Genomic DNA, 15802 nt, shown 5'->3' with positions numbered 1-15802 from the left:
GATATAGTCTTTTTGTACCGTTGCCTTCGGGCAAGAGATACAGAACAATTAAATCAAGAACGAATCGATTAAAAAACAGTTTCTATCCAAGAGCCATAACCATTTTAAATGCTGTAACTAAATAATATGATCTTGGGGAGTTGTGTGTGTGTGTGTGGCTGTAATAGTGTTTTTGTTTTTGTTTTTTGGATGGCATTCAATTTTGTTGTACTACGTACAATGACAATAAAGTATCTATCTATCTAAACAACAACAAAGTCACACATACACAGTGGATACACAGAGGTGTGAGACTTTCCTTTTTCCTTTTTCCAATGAAAGCCTTTGTCATATTTTATGTGGAATAGAGACCCACTCAACGCATGGAATCCAGCGAGCTAGCTGGAGAAATAGGCGTGTCCTCACACACTCAGAGGGAAGTTCCCCTCCAGCCCATCAAATATGACTTAAGACAAGCTAAGAACAGGGTTTTTGGATTTCCCACTCCTATTTAGCCACAAATGACTGATATGGTAATTTATCAAGGATATGTGGTCAGGATGGCTACTAGTAACCTTTGTTTACTAATATCCCTAGTGGTGTAGCTGCAATCAGGGGCGTAGGAAGGGGGGCGGTGGGGGCATTCCGCCCCGGGTGTTGTCCCTAAGGGGGGGTGACAAAATCCCCCCTGGGCGGATTGCTGCTGCGCCGATCCTAGGCGGATCGCCACCTCGCCGATCAGCCCCCGGGGCAGATCGACCAGCCTCCCTGGCAAATTGACCTGCCGCTGGGGGCACGGCATGTCCGCCGCTTCAGGTGCCCGAGTGGCTAGCTCTGCCGCAGGCTGCGATAGCTTGTGTTAGCAACCAAAACAGACTTTTGTGGGACCTTTAAAGATGCGCCCACACAAGGGTGTTCAATGCCTCTGTGGGTTGCACAAACCTGACTTTGTCATGTATGCTTTTGTGCCCTTTTGTCCATACATGAATGTTTTTGGTTTTGTGCCCCCTTCTCCAAAATTTATATTGGTGTTTTCACTGATATTCTGAACTCAGAATCAATAACTCAAAGGCTGTTAAGGGGCAAGTGGCCTGCAGGCAGTACTTGAAATTAGCTGGGCACGTTTTGTGATTGGTGTGTCCCCAACTGCAACCACATGGAGATCTCTAGATGCTAGGTTGGTGACTGGGGGAAAGGAAATTGTCACTCAGAGATGAACTGCCATTCCTGAAACTACCCCAAAACATGCTTCCCTAGCCCAAACCTCAGTTTTTGCAGAAACAACTGTTTCAGTAATAAAAATATATATTTGTGCCACACAACAGAGAGGCTCAGCCTGATGGCTATACTCTCACTGACAGCAAAGCACCCTGCCACAGAGAGAACTAGCAGCCCACTGAGGCACCTCACCACAGGGCAAAGGATGGCCAGGCAGGAGGAGACGTCTCTGATCCAGCCTCTACATAGAAAACCACAGAGCACCTTGGAGATAGTTGTAAATAGGACCATCTGTGCAAAATGTATGAACATTACATTTCACACAGAAGCACACATAGGCATGGCAGAACAGGAAGAACAAGCTATTGGGGCAAGGGAGGGATTTAAAGGGTGAGCAGGTGGATTTCCCCCCTGATTAATAGAAGGAGGAAATAAAGTAGCCGAAATTTGGATACATTCAAATATTTGCAGCATACAGAGTACATTTAAAGCATACACACCCCAATAATTCTGGGAGCTGCAGTTTGTTAAGGGAACTGGGAATAGAAACTTTGTGAGAGGTAAACTACAGTTCCCAGGATTCTCTGGGATTCTCTTTCAACGTATTCTCTTCCAATGTATGATGAGTAAATAGCCTTTGGGTATGCAATGCAGTATCTATAAATGTTACAGTAACATGTTAAAATGGAATCTCCCTCTGACGTAATAATACTACTGGCAGCATCCTGATCATATGGTTTCTGCCACTTTGTCTGGACATATTATACAATGCTTCCACAGGACAAGAATCACAGAAAGTTCAAAAGGAGGAGGAAGTTGTAGTGAAAGACTACTAGAGCACTAAAAAATGGTTTAGTGGAGAACAGAGACAAATGATGAATCTTGGTGATGGTGTGAGAAAACAAATTGCAGGATATGACAACTTCTTTGATCACCAGTCTGACAGCTTGCAGAAATCTTAAATTTCTGGGCTAGGAATACAATAGGGATTATTGCTGCACTGGAAACTCCAGATAATTAGATCACACAAGGACCCCAACTTGACTGAAAGAATGCTCTGTCTAAGAGCTGGCACAATGATTAATCTGGCCCTGCAGGATCGATGCCTCAAAGCCTTCCACATGCGCTGCATCAGGGAAATTTTGGGTGCCATGTGGCAGGACAGAGTTTCAAGCGAGTATGTGCTCTCCTAATTCCCAGCATGTTTGCATTCTTGTCCCAACAATGTCTACCCTGGCTTGGTCATGTCCACAAAAATGGAAAGTGTCAGGATCCCCAAGGAGCTGGCTTCAGGCACCAGGCCCCTTGGCAAACTAACTCCGCATTGCAAAGATGTTGACAGCCTTCATGTCATGTTTGCAAACATGCACTCTGCCATGTGGGAATCCCTGCCAGACAACCACAGTGCTTGGAGACAGGCAGTCAGGTCATGCATCCATAGCAGTGACCAAAGGAGGAATGACAGCAGGGAGGAGTGCAGAGGGAGGAACAGCAGCACAATCAGATTCCTTCATCTGCCCCAGCTGCAACAAAACAAGTCTCGCCTGCATTGGTCTCTACAGCCACAGCAGGCACTGCAACCTTCCAATGGTTTGACATCACTCCTCCATTGTCTTCCAAGACAGACGGATGCCAACCAACAGCAATGAAACTTTTGAGAAGATTTTCCTGGGTTAAAAAGTAGTCTTATACGCAGGAATATACAGTACTTTTAGATTGTGAATCTGTTTGCCTTCCTGGGCTCCTTTGCAAGGAAGGGGGGGGGGAAAAGGAATTTAACAACAACAACAACAACAACAACAACGCCTCTTTACAAGAAAGCCAAAGGCAGGATAATTAAAAATATACAAATGAATGTGACTGCATGAGCTATAAAGCAGCAATGAAGTAGCAACTTTTCATTTAAGTAAATAATAATAATCAAGCAATTCAGAAGTGAACTTGTGATTCCCCTCTTGGTTTCATTCAAAAATTAAACACAGGCTAGTTGCGACTATCAAAAATTAAACACAGGCTAGTTGCGACTATGGAAACTCCAGAAGTGTCCATCATGCATGTCTTAGTGGAACAAATGCACCATGCATCTGAATACATGCCTGTTTTAAAAGTTCTGTGTTGGCTTTCTGTGTTTCCCGGCACAAATTCAAGGTAATGAGATTTCCCCCCCATCCCTCCTCTTCTCCCACGAAGCCACAGCAAGCAGCTTCTTCCTCCTCATACCTCGCCCCCCTCGGCATTCCATTGATAAAAAGCAAAACTGCAGACACAGGGAAGTTGTTGTAGTACCAACCTCAGCTACCGCATTTTACTAAGATTCCTGGAACTGATGTGTCCAGCTACCCAAGGAATGGCGCACAGGGAATGGGACGCAAACAAGGACACGTAGAAGATCCTCAAAGTGACTGACAATTAAAAACAACAACAATAACCAGACATCTATTATTTTGTGGCATAGAACAACTTCCCCCAACCTGCTGCCCTCTAGATGCTTTGGAGCAGAACGCCCTTCATCCTCAGAACTGTGTAGTCCAGGGGTGTCAAACTCAAATTCATCGGGGGCCGCATCAGAAGTTTGGTCACCCTCAAAGGGCCGGTTGTATCTGTAGGACTATGTGTCCACTCTTTATTATCATAAATTATTGTCACTGCATTCAATTATTACTGTTTTTTGTAATAATGTAAGTAATAACTAGCTCTGAAAGCAGAAACAAAGTCAGAATAATGGCAAGTAGATATTCAATTGTACAATTATTGTACAATTTATTGAAAAATGATTTTTGGTAACTGCACTGGGTGGTGGAGGCTCGCTAGGGTTTCATGCAGGACCTTTGCAGAGCTACTAGTACCTGGAGATGCTGGGGTCCTTCTGCATGCAGGACAGATGTTCTGCCAGTGAGCCACCACCCTTCACCAAAGGGACTGGCTGAGGTTGACTCACTGGAGCTGCTCTCCTGGTTCCAGGGTTTAAGGGCCAGAAGTATAAAGCAGCATCCTATGTTTCTGAGGAGAGGGAGAGGGAGGGGAGGGGAGGGGAGGAAGGAAGGAAGAAAAGAGGGAGTGGGAGGGAGAGAGGAAGGAAGGAAGGAAAGAGGGGAGAGAAAGAAGAGTAGGAAATAAGGAAGGGAATAAAGAAGAAAAGAAAAAAGAAAGAAGGAGAGAAGACGGAAAGGGAGAAAGAAGGAAGGAAGTAGAGGGAAAGAAAGAATAAGAATGAGGGAGAGGAAGAAAGATGGGAAGGAAGGAAGGAAGGAAGGAAGGAAGGAAAGAAAGAAAAGAGGGAGCAGGAGGGAGAGAGGAAGGAAAGAGGTGAGAGAAAGAAGAGTAGGAAAGAAGGAATGAAGAAGGAAAGAAAAAGAAAGAGGGAGAGAAGACAGAGATAAAGAAGGAAGGAAGGAGAGGGAAAGAAAGAATAAGAACGAGAGAGAGGAAGAAAGAAAGGGAAGGGGGGGTCGCCGCCTTGATTCAGTGCCAGAAAAGAGTGCGAAGGGACCCAGGGGCAAAAAGCATTTCCCGTGCAGCGTGAGGCAGCGGGTGTCCGTTTTAGGAGAAGTGTGTAAAGCCTCAGAGTTGCACGTTCGTGAGGGTGAGCCGCTGCTGAGCTCACGTTCATGAAGCTAAGCCGCGGCAGGAGGAGGAGGAGGTGAGGCAAGAGGAGGCGGAGGCTTGCCGGGTTGGTGCCCGGCAGCGCCGTGCGGAGAGTCCACACGGCGCTGCTGGGTGCTTTGTCTGTGCTTCAGCAGCAGCAGCAGCAACAGCAGCAGTTTCCAGGTGCTGAGCCGTGGCAGGAGGAGGAGGATTCAAAGTGCTACAGAGCACTGCTGCGTCGCAGAGGCTCGAGATTCTCCGTGCGGCGCTACCGGGCGCTGACCCGGCAAGCTGCCTCCTCCTTCTCCTGCTGTGGCTCGGGGCGCTCCACGCAGCGCTGCTCTGGTTGCCTTTCTACCCCCCCCCCAGCTGTTTGTCGGCGCTTTGTCGGCGCGGCGCTTCAGCAGCAAGGTCCCGCTGCTGGGTCCCGCTGGCTGGGGCGCTCGGCGGGCCACATGACGAGGTTTGGCGGGCCGGATTTGGCCCCCGGGCCTTGTGTTTGACACCCGTGGTGTAGTCCAAAACACCCAGAGGGCACCAGGTTAGCGAACGTCGGCATAGAAAATAAAAATGCTCTATCACAGTGCCTCAGTGTGCCAGCATGTATCTGGGTATACAGAATCAAAAGCAAGTAGTATCCTCACACAGTGTTGTGCATCTTGCCAAGAAATGCAAGGAATAAAAGAGAAAGCAAAAGGAGGAACACATACATCCATACAGTTTGACGACCCCCAGTATGTATTCCCTATTTCCTTGGCCAGTGAGAAATCTGAGGGGCAGCGTGTGACGGAATAATTGGTTCCACAAGTGTTTCTTTTTACTTTTTTCTCCTGCCAGCAAATGGTTAAAGAACGGCAGCCTCTGACTGGCTGTGGTTCCAGGAGGGAGAGTTTAAATTACAGGGGTTAACAAACTTTTTCAGCAGGGGGCCGGTCCACTGTCCCTCAGACCTTGTGGGGGCCAGACTATATTTTTTGGGTGTGTGTGTGTGAATGAATTCCTATGCCCCACAAATAACCCAGAGATGCATCCTATATAATAAAGTGCAAGTGTCTCTGCGTCCAGTCCCTGTGTCCGCACTACTGTGCATGTGCCCCACGGACACAGGGATTGGACGCAGAGACTGGACGCACACACACGCGCTCTCTCCCCACCCACCCCCCACCTACCGTTTCCCTGTGGCCACCAACTGCCGCTCCTGGCCGAACTGAGCGTTGGCGGCGGTGGGAGCGTGTGTGTGTGTGCGTCCAGCAAGGACAGGTCCCGGGGTTCGGAGAAGCGCTGCACAAGCGCTTCTCCAAACCCCAGGATGTCTCCTTCCTGTTGGCAGCTGGGGGAGAGGAAGGAAGGAGGAGAAAGGAAGGACAGGTCCTGGGAGCACCGGATCGAGGAGCTGGTCTGCAGAGTCAGCGCCCAGCAACGCCGTGCTGGATTGAGGAGGCGCTGCTCCATGTGGCGCTGCTGGGCGCTGAGTGCAGACTGGCTCCTCGATCTGGTGCTCCGCGCAGCGCTGATCAGCGCCGACCCGGCAGGCCGCCGGGTCAAGGAAGCAGCCTGCCGGGTCGGCACCCAGCAGCGCTGCACGGAGCACCGGATCGAGGAGCCGGTCTGCAGAGTCAGCGCCCAGCAACGCCGTGCTGGATTGAGCAGGCGCTGCTCCATGCTGCGCTGCTGGGCGCTGACTCTGCAGACCTTGTTTTAAAAATAAATCTTTATTGTTTATTTAAAGGACACCCACTTGAGACTCCAACTTATTGATTATCCCCCTCACAAAGGTCCCCCACTGAATACAGTACTCTGGGATAGTTAGGTTTAGTTTTTAAGCCTTCAGGTAAAAGGTTGTTCAGTGAGGTGGGGGCAATATATTTAAGTTAGAGCGGGCACATCAGTGTGAGTGGTAACTGAGGCGCCGTACCCAGAGACACAGAACAACCAGTTTAATAAAGCAGTGACGTTATTTTATTAAAAGGAGAAAAAATTCCTGTCAGAAAATGACCAGAAAGCGCCAAGCGAAAGAGACTCGGGATGACCCAGTGCAGGGAGCTGCTGCATCTGAGGAGAATCCTAGTACTGAATTAGAGATGATGAAACTAATGTTTCCCTTCCTGGCAAAAACCATCCCCAGTCAGACATGCAATATTAGCACAAAAAAAGGCAGCACCTTTGCTCAGAGCCACTGTCCCAGCTGCACACTTGTTTATTGCTCATTAACACAACTTAGAATTTCCTTTACTTAGAAAACAACCTGCCCCCCTTTTTTTTGGCTCTCTGTTGGTTTTCCAGTTTTCTAAGATGAATGGAATTTCACTAATTGGAGTAGGCTCAGGGAATTCCAAATTTGTCTCATCACATCTCTATCCCTGCAACCAAGAAGACTGGTGTTTTATTGCAACATGCTTCTGGCACACTAATAGTGGATTAGGTGTGGATATATTCTGCTTTATTCGTTGTCCTGCGATTGTTCCCCACTGCTGCCACATTTCTTGCCTTCTGGAGGGACAGCAAAATAGAAGCAAGGCAAGCCCCCCCCCTGGCCAAACCTCTGTCCTGAACCCCTGGCCTACCTGGCAGGAAGTCCGTATGCCAAATCCAGAATTCAAAAGTCCAGGGATCAATCCAAACAAGCAAAGTCCAAAGGTTTGGAAACACAGTCCAGGGTCAATCCATGTAGCCAAGTCTGAAGTTCAGACGGTCCAGAGTCAAATGCAAAACACAACCCCATAGAGGTTCAGGACCATCAAAGTCAAGGCCCATCAACATGGGCAGCTGGGCAGACACAGCACCTCAGCTCTGCTTCCATTTTGTATTTTATGTGCTGATGGCAGCATCTGGGCTTGATGAGCCAGGCGACCCTCACCTGTTCTGAGCCTACTCCAGTCAAGGAAACACACAGGTTAGGCTCTCTTACTCTTGAGTAGGACCCTGATAGAGACACATGCCTGGCTGGCATGTTCTCTCCCTCCTGGTAGATTGTTCAGGAGCTTCAAAAGCTTTCTCCAGACTTGGCATCATAGTGACTGATGCCAACTGACATCAGCACACTTACGGATCCACAGAGTTTGTGCAATTGTGTAACAGAACTCAGTAGCACAGCATTTGGCTAATCTATTTACATATAAGCACACACGGAGCACTGCAACATGGCTCCCTCTCTCTCTAGCATCAGGCAGCAAAGAGAGAATGAACAAAGGACAATAGTCCCACTTCAGGAACCACAGTAACACAAACATCCTGTCTTCGTCACTTCCCACTGTGGAATGAAAACATATATCATCATGTGATAGACAACAATCCCATGAATGCAAACATTGGGAATGAATCTCCAACAACCTCCTCCCAGAGCTAGTGAGACTCACCTGGCCAGACATATTTTCTCGTGTTTAAGTTTTAATGTCTTTCACTTCTCTGCCCTCCACCCTTCTCCCCTTCTTTGTCAATGTTTCCATATCCTCCACTGACAATGGAAATAATAAGGTTCTGGATTGCCTTACTTAGAAGAAGGGTTGGGAACCTCTACCCCACAGGCCAAACTTGGCCTGACAGAGAGCCAAAATTTGGCCCATGAGACCATTTTCCCCAACCTGCTGCGCACCTGACATCATATGGGACATCAGGTGTGGAGCAGGTAGGATAGATGGGCTTTGCAACCAGGTTCCTGGTAGGCAACTTGACTGTGCATTCAATCCCCACAGAAAGCCGCCACTATAGCCGTCAAGCCTGCTGGATTGACTATGCGACTGAGTTCCTCATGGGGATTCCAGCCACAAAGCTCATCCCTGCAGAAACCAGCTTCGCCAGCCCTAGGCTCTGCACTTGAGAACCACTGAGCGCAGGGCTTGCAAAGCGTTTTGCACAGTGCTTCCCAAATTCCTGAAAGCACTTCCCAAGTGTTGAACACGAGGCTGGAAAGCCCCTTATGTTATGTTTCCCAAGCACCCAACCATCAGCTTAGGAAGCACTGCACAGGAGACTCGAACAGATGGGTGGAACAACCCACCTAGCAATCATCTCATGCCCTAATGACATCAGATGATGTCCACCCACCCATCTAGAAGCTTCCCCACCCCTGCCCTAGAACAGAGGGGAACATCCAATGTACCACTAGGCTGCCTTTCTACGCTTCCTTAAAAGGCAGTGGCTCTCTCTCTCTCTTCCCAATATATTTTGAGACAGCAGGTGCCCCTGGAATTTTGACAGCCCAGGCCCAGTGCTTTTTTTTTTTTACACAAAAAATAGTTTAGGGGTACTCTCATTTTGACTCAAGAAAACCATCATTTATAGTTCAAATCAGGAGAAATAAATACAGTAAATGGACAAAAGTACAAAGATTCACAAAATGTTTAGGGGTACGTGTACCCCTGCGCACCCCCAGAAAAAAGCACTGCCCAGGCCTAATTTATTTCTAGGGTGGGTTTGGTCCTCCTGAGAACCACGATGCCACAGCATGGAATCCTTTCACACAGCTCCACTGGTATCAGGAGATTTGGGACAGGTGAGAAGATCCCACAAGGTATGTCTATGCTAGCATTTTTCCAGGTTCTGGAAGAGATGCAATGCTAAACTGAGGAGGATCCGTGAACCCAGGCCATTTTATTTCAGTTGACTGAATATCTTTTGTTAAGGCTCATTGTGTTTTACAAGTTGAAACAGGCACCACTGAGCTCAAGGGCACTTACTTCAGATAAGCATCCATGGAACTTCAATCAAGCCACCTGGCTGATCAGGAATGTGAACCCAGGTCTCTTCAGCCAAAGTACATTTCTGCCTCCAGAATGTCAGTGTTTTTTAGGGGGGATTCAAGCGCATACCATAAATTTAGGTTTGCACAAGTGAAATGGATCAGTATGTGCTCTCCTGCAACAAACCCACTTTTTAAATAAAAAGTTGACTTTTGCAGTTAGGAAAGTGATGGGGAAACCCAATAAAAAGTGGGGAATAAGCAATTGATAGAAGACGTGTTACCTACCGTACATGCAAGCAAATCAGGATAAATGCAGAGAGTTGAACATTCATCCTGGTTTGCTTGCACACAGTTTATGTGGAGGTTTATATATGATGTCCACTCATTATATAGCATTCATTCTGATTTGTTTGCAGGGAAGGAGTTATGAGACAAACAGGTCATGCAAACCATTACATTGCTCGATTCCATTGTTGACAGCTGATCCTAGAAATGAGGGAGAAATTCGACTGAGTTTGTATCTAAACAACAACAAAAAAATCCTTCCAGTAGCACCTTAGAGACCAACTAAGTTTGTTATTGGTATGAGCTTTTGTGTGCATGCACACAATCTAAAGGCGAGCCTACTTAATTTGCACTTTCTGAAACAGCACACAAATGGAAGCACAACCAACAATCAAAATTCACGCTTCTCCAAATTCGGCAAAGGAGTTCCCCAACCAAATAATGTGTACAAAAATGCATATACGAGGGTAAAGTGTGCTTATAAAATGTTCATATTAGAGAAAATACACAAAAATTCATTGTATCAGGGGAAACTGCTTTGCAAAAATGTGTCCATTAGGATAAATACATACTGTACTAAAATGCTGCTTTTGCATTTTCAAGGGGTTATTTTTAAAAATGTGCCAACTGATGCACAAATTGGGTTGTTTTTTTATTTTGATTGTGCATTTCGTGTTTTTTTAGCTTGTGAACCACCCTGAGGTAGGGTGGTGGAATAATAATAATAATAATAATAATAATAATAATAATAATAATAATAATGGTGGTGGAATTTAGACTTAAGATTGGAGAAACTGAAATGGACAGATTCACCCATCAGATATTATGCTATTATGCTCTGCGTTGCTGCAAAGGTGTGCAGTATTTTATACAGTGGGTTAACACAGCTAGTAGCAGACAGTTGCAGTGGACCTGGCCTCCCTCTGCTACACACCCTAATGGAGAGGGGAAGGGGCGAGGCAGTGGCAGTGGCAAGGCTAGCATGGTGCAAATGCCCCTCTCCATCATTGGGTGGAGCAGCAACTTGGCTAGAGGGAGGCCAGGTAAGCAGCACAGCTTCGCCACATTTTCTGCCGCTGCTGCCTGCATTTGGGACTCTTCCTTGTTGGCTTGACCCGGAGGATGTGGTGAAATGGTGGAGTCAGGCAAGAGGATATTCCTGGTGTCAAAAGGGTGCCTGTGGCTGACTGTTACGCCATCACTGTCTTCTCTTCCCCTCCTCGCAGACACACGCTTATGTTGTCAAACAAAGGGAGCACGTGGGGAAAGCAAGAATGTGGCAATTGGCATGTGGCAGTGAAATATGTCATGTGGATTTCAAAGCTGTGTGCTGTACCTTTCTGTGCAATGTGGGATTATCAGGAGGACAGGACATTCCCCTGGATAGTTTAGGTTTCAGTTAGGAATGGTCAGAATCTCCACTAGGTTGGCTGTGTGTTGGGCACACTGGACCTTGCAGTGAATTCCAGAGCAAGAAGAATCTCCAAATTGCCTTGCTCCAACTGGGGAGTCCAAAAGCAGAAATGGGAGCTTACTGGGAAGGTCCTTCACAGATCATTCCACGCTACTCTGGCAAAGGCCTTTTCCCCCCAACACACATGTGGGCAAATGTGCCTTTTTGATTCATCCTCTAGCCAGCAAACCACTACAGCATTCTTTTTTCTTTTTTTCCCCCTTTTTTGCAAATCTTTTTTTTATTGAGTTTCACATTGCATATTTAAATTCAAACATTAAACATCATCTCATCATCATCATCATCATTTAGGATTCCCTGATTCCTTTAACTCCCCTCCGCCCTTCCATGGTTACCATTTTCAATCTTTTTTCAACTGCTTCGCTTATTTCCTCTATTTTTCTTAAATAATCCATTTTTACTTAGTTTTTTTTTCGTACATTACAAGTGTTACTCAAATCCTGCCAGAGTTTTTAGTTGTTTACAGTGTTCTCTCAGGTACATTATAATTTTTTCCCATTCCTTCTTAAAGTTCCTCTCTTCCTGGTTTCTGATTTTCCTGGTCAGTCTTGCCATCTCAGCATAGTCCATCATCTTCATCAGCCATTTCTCTGATATAACCAGATTTTCTGATATAATCTTGCTGGAGTCCAGTGGACTCTGAATATTATTTTCTGTTGAATAAATCTATGGAGGCTTTTTTTGTTGATTTTATACTTGTCTCCCATATATCATTTGTTATCTGTACTCCTAGCTCTTTACTCCATTTTTGTCTTTCATATTCTAAATCGTATTTCTTCCTGTTAAGTAAAGTTTTAATTGTGCAAGTGTAGGATTTTTTGTTTTTGTTGCAGAGATTAACTCTTGTAACAGCATGGGTGTTTCCGATGCTGCTATAGCGTCAGGGCCAAACCGCTTTTCCAACATACCGGGTATGTTTCAATTGGATATACAGTATTGCCAATGTGTTTCACTGGTTAGTCTGTACTTTACTTGCAAATCTTATATTCCACAAATTTGTACTTCTCATCAATTAATTGATTCAGTGTCAAAATTCCTTTTTTCATCCAGTTTTGCCAAATTATTACTTGATTTCCAATTTTTAATTTTGGGTTGGCCCATATTGTTAATTTCTCATGCTGATAAGGGTCATCCTTATTATTATTGGTAATCCTCTAAGAATGTGTAAAAGCTTTGGAATGATATTCATTTTGAGGACATTAACCTTTCCCCAAAGGGAAAGGTTTAGAGGTCCCCACCTTTCAATATCAAATGAAATTTCTTTTATAATTTGATTCAAATTTAATTTTACGATTTGGTTAATATATGATGAAATCATTATGCCCATATATTTAATAAATCTTTGCACATCCGAAATTGACGGTTTTTATACAATGTAGCCCTTGCCCCTACAGTATTGGCAAAATCTCTGATTTTGTCCAATTTATGGGATAACCGATATTCTGCCAAAGGTTTTAATTTTCTCCATACTTTTTGGAATTGTACACTCTCTGCCATTCTTGATACTCATGGGGTATTGTGGCTGCCACTTGGGTAGGTCATCAAGCTATTGCCCCTTTGTTGTTGCCTATCAGTGGGCAGTGTTAAGGTGCTACACCCAATATGCCAGCAAGTATGGAAAACTCAGCAATGGCCAGAGGATTGGAGAAGATCAGTCTACATCCCAATTCCAAAGAAGGGCAGTGCCAAAGAATGCTCCAACTACCGCACAATTGCACTCATTTCACACGCTAGCAAGGTTATGCTTAAAATTCTACAAGGCAGGCTTAGGCAGTATGTGGACGGAGAACTCCCAGAAGTGCAAGCTGGATTTCGAAGGGGCAGAGGAACCAGAGACCAAATAGCAAACATGTGCTGGATTATGGAGAAAGCTAGAGAGTTCCAGAAAAACGTCTACTTCTGCTTCATTGACTATGCAAAAGCCTTTGACTGTGTCGACCACAGCAAACTATGGCAAGTTCTTAAAGAAATGGGAGTGCCTGATCACCTCATCTGTCTCCTGAGAAATCTCTATGTGGGACAAGAAGCTACAGTTAGAACTGGATATGGAACAACTGATTGGTTCAAAATTGGGAAAGGAGTACGACAAGGTTGTATATTGTCTCCCTGCTTATTTAACTTATATGCAGAATTCATCATGCGAAAGGCTGGACTAGATGAATCCCAAGCAGGAATTAAGATTGCCGGAAGAAATATCAACAACTTCAGATATGCAGATGACACAACCTTGATGGCAGAAAGTGAGGAGGAATTAAAGAACCTTTTAATGAGGGTGACAGAGGAGAGCGCAAAATATGGTCTGAAGCTCAACATCAAAAAAACCAAGATCATGGCCACTGGTCCCATCACCTCCTGGCAAATAGAAGGGGAAGAAATGGAGGCAGTGAGAGATTTTACTTTCTTGGGCTCCTTGATCACTGCAGATGGTGACAGCAGTCCCGAAATTAAAAGACGCCTGCTTCTTGGGAGAAAAGCAATGACAAACCTAGACAGCATCTTAAAAAGCAGAGACATCACCTTGCCGACAAAGGTCCGTATAGTTAAAGCTATGGTTTTCCCAGTAGTGATGTATGGAAGTGAGAGCTGGACCATCAAGAAGGCTGATCGCCGAAGAATTGATGCTTTTGAATTATGGTGCTGGAGGAGACTCTTGAGAGTCCCATGGACTGCAAGAAGATCAAACCTATCCATTCTTAAGGAAATCAGCCCTGAGTGCTCCCTGGAAGGACAGATCGTGAAGCTGAGGCTCCAATACTTTGGCCACCTCATGAGAAGAGAAGACTCCCTGGAAATGACCCTGATGTTGGGAAAGATTGAGGGCACTAGGAGAAGGGGACGACAGAGGACAAGATGGTTGGACAGTGTTCTTGAAGGTACGAACATGAGTTTGACCAAACTGCGGGAGGCAGTGGAAGACAGGAGTGCCTGGCGTGCTCTGGTCCATGGGGTCACAAAGAGGCGGACACGACTAAACGACTAAACAACAACAACAACAATCAGTGGGCAGTGCTGAGGATATTTGCCTTGCCCCGGGCCCTGGCAGCTCATGCTATGCCACTGCTGTACAGTGAACTACCGTATTTTCCCGTCTATAAGACGTCCCCATGTATAAGACTATTTTGGGGGACTCAGATTTAAGAAAATACGGGGAGATGTATCCGTGTATAAGACACCCCCTAATTTTTGACATTATTTTTTAGGAAAAAACCTAGTCTTGTAGATGGAAAAATACGGTAATTAACACTCCGTCATTGTGCTTTCAGCATTGCATCCGCTTTAAACTGAATGCACACTCCACCCAAAAAGAATCTATTTGCAACCCTCTCCTTTGAAAATAAGACGTTTTCTAAAGTTTTACGCGAAAGGGCCTTAAGATTGTAACGGGTGGCTATTACGGTTATAATATTTTTCCGCCGGAGCTCACAGACGTTGGCTCAGCTCCAGTGCCTATCAGGTGGGCGCCATTGCCATTCTAAGAGAACAAGGGAGAAGTTTATGGTGAGCTCCAGCACCTCTTTTTAAATAAAAATAGCACTGGTTATAGTGTGACCTGGCTCATCTGGGTTTTGGGCATGGCATCGGGTGTGCAACTTTGAGCTCAATTTCCCGTTGAAATGGACATGCATGGGCTTGTCTTTGGCATCTAGATGACAGTATGAAACTTGTTTTCTAAGAAAACTGAATGCTTTTCAGCTGTAATCAGTTTCCTTGGGCCGTCTTCCCCCTGCTCTTCCCTTTTGTTTTGCTAACATCGATCCCCGGCTGCTCAAAGGGGAAGCCCCTACAGTGACATTCACAGCGATGAAGTAACCTTGTCTGTGGTTTTTTTTTCCACTAGGGTGTGGCAGTAGAAGAAAACACAGAGGGAAAGCAAAAACGGGGTGGGAGGATCCTTTCCTGAGCACTGTAACCTGCTTCATCACCTGCCTCCTTAATACCTGCCCAATCTCCTTATTAAACTCTTGTTAGGAAGCGGATTAGCCACAGGAAGGGCGGTCAGAGAAGCCTGACGAAAATGGAGAAGGAAGCACTAATTGCTGCTTGTCTGTGGTCGGGAATGAAAATGTCAGGAGCCCGAGTCAGGTGTAGGTCAACAATATAAAAAACACCCACAATTGTCAGTGAAGTTAACTCTTTATTCAAAGAAACCCAAACAGTACAGTGGTACCTCTGGTTACGGACACGATCCGTTCTGGGGTGCTGTTTGCACCCCAAAAAGTCCGCAACCAGAGCGGTGCTTCTGCGCATGTGAACACTTCCGGGTTTGCCGCGTTTGCAAGCTGAAAAGACGCAACCTGAAGCAGACGCAACATGAGGTATGACTGTACAGGCTAGTGATCCCAGCAACTCTTCTCAGTAGGTCTTGCCCCAATGAGGCAGTTGTGAGGACTGACGCTCCCTGCTTTTCCCTCCTCTCCACGGTTTTTCCCAAGCAATTGGAAACCTTGTCTGCATGACACCACTCTCTCCTTAATACCTGCTCTTTTCATTTCTCTGCATCCCAGGGTGGGGAGGGGAGCTGGTTACAGCAGGAGGTAGACCCCCGGGATTCTTCAACAGCCTGCCTCATCTGCACCTTC

This window comes from Zootoca vivipara, chromosome 2 (genome assembly GCF_963506605.1).
Source record: "Zootoca vivipara chromosome 2, rZooViv1.1, whole genome shotgun sequence".
Classification (NCBI taxonomy): Eukaryota; Metazoa; Chordata; class Lepidosauria; order Squamata; family Lacertidae; genus Zootoca; species Zootoca vivipara.
The sequence above is the reverse complement of the archived record's forward strand: the minus strand, read 5'-3'. Positions refer to the sequence as shown.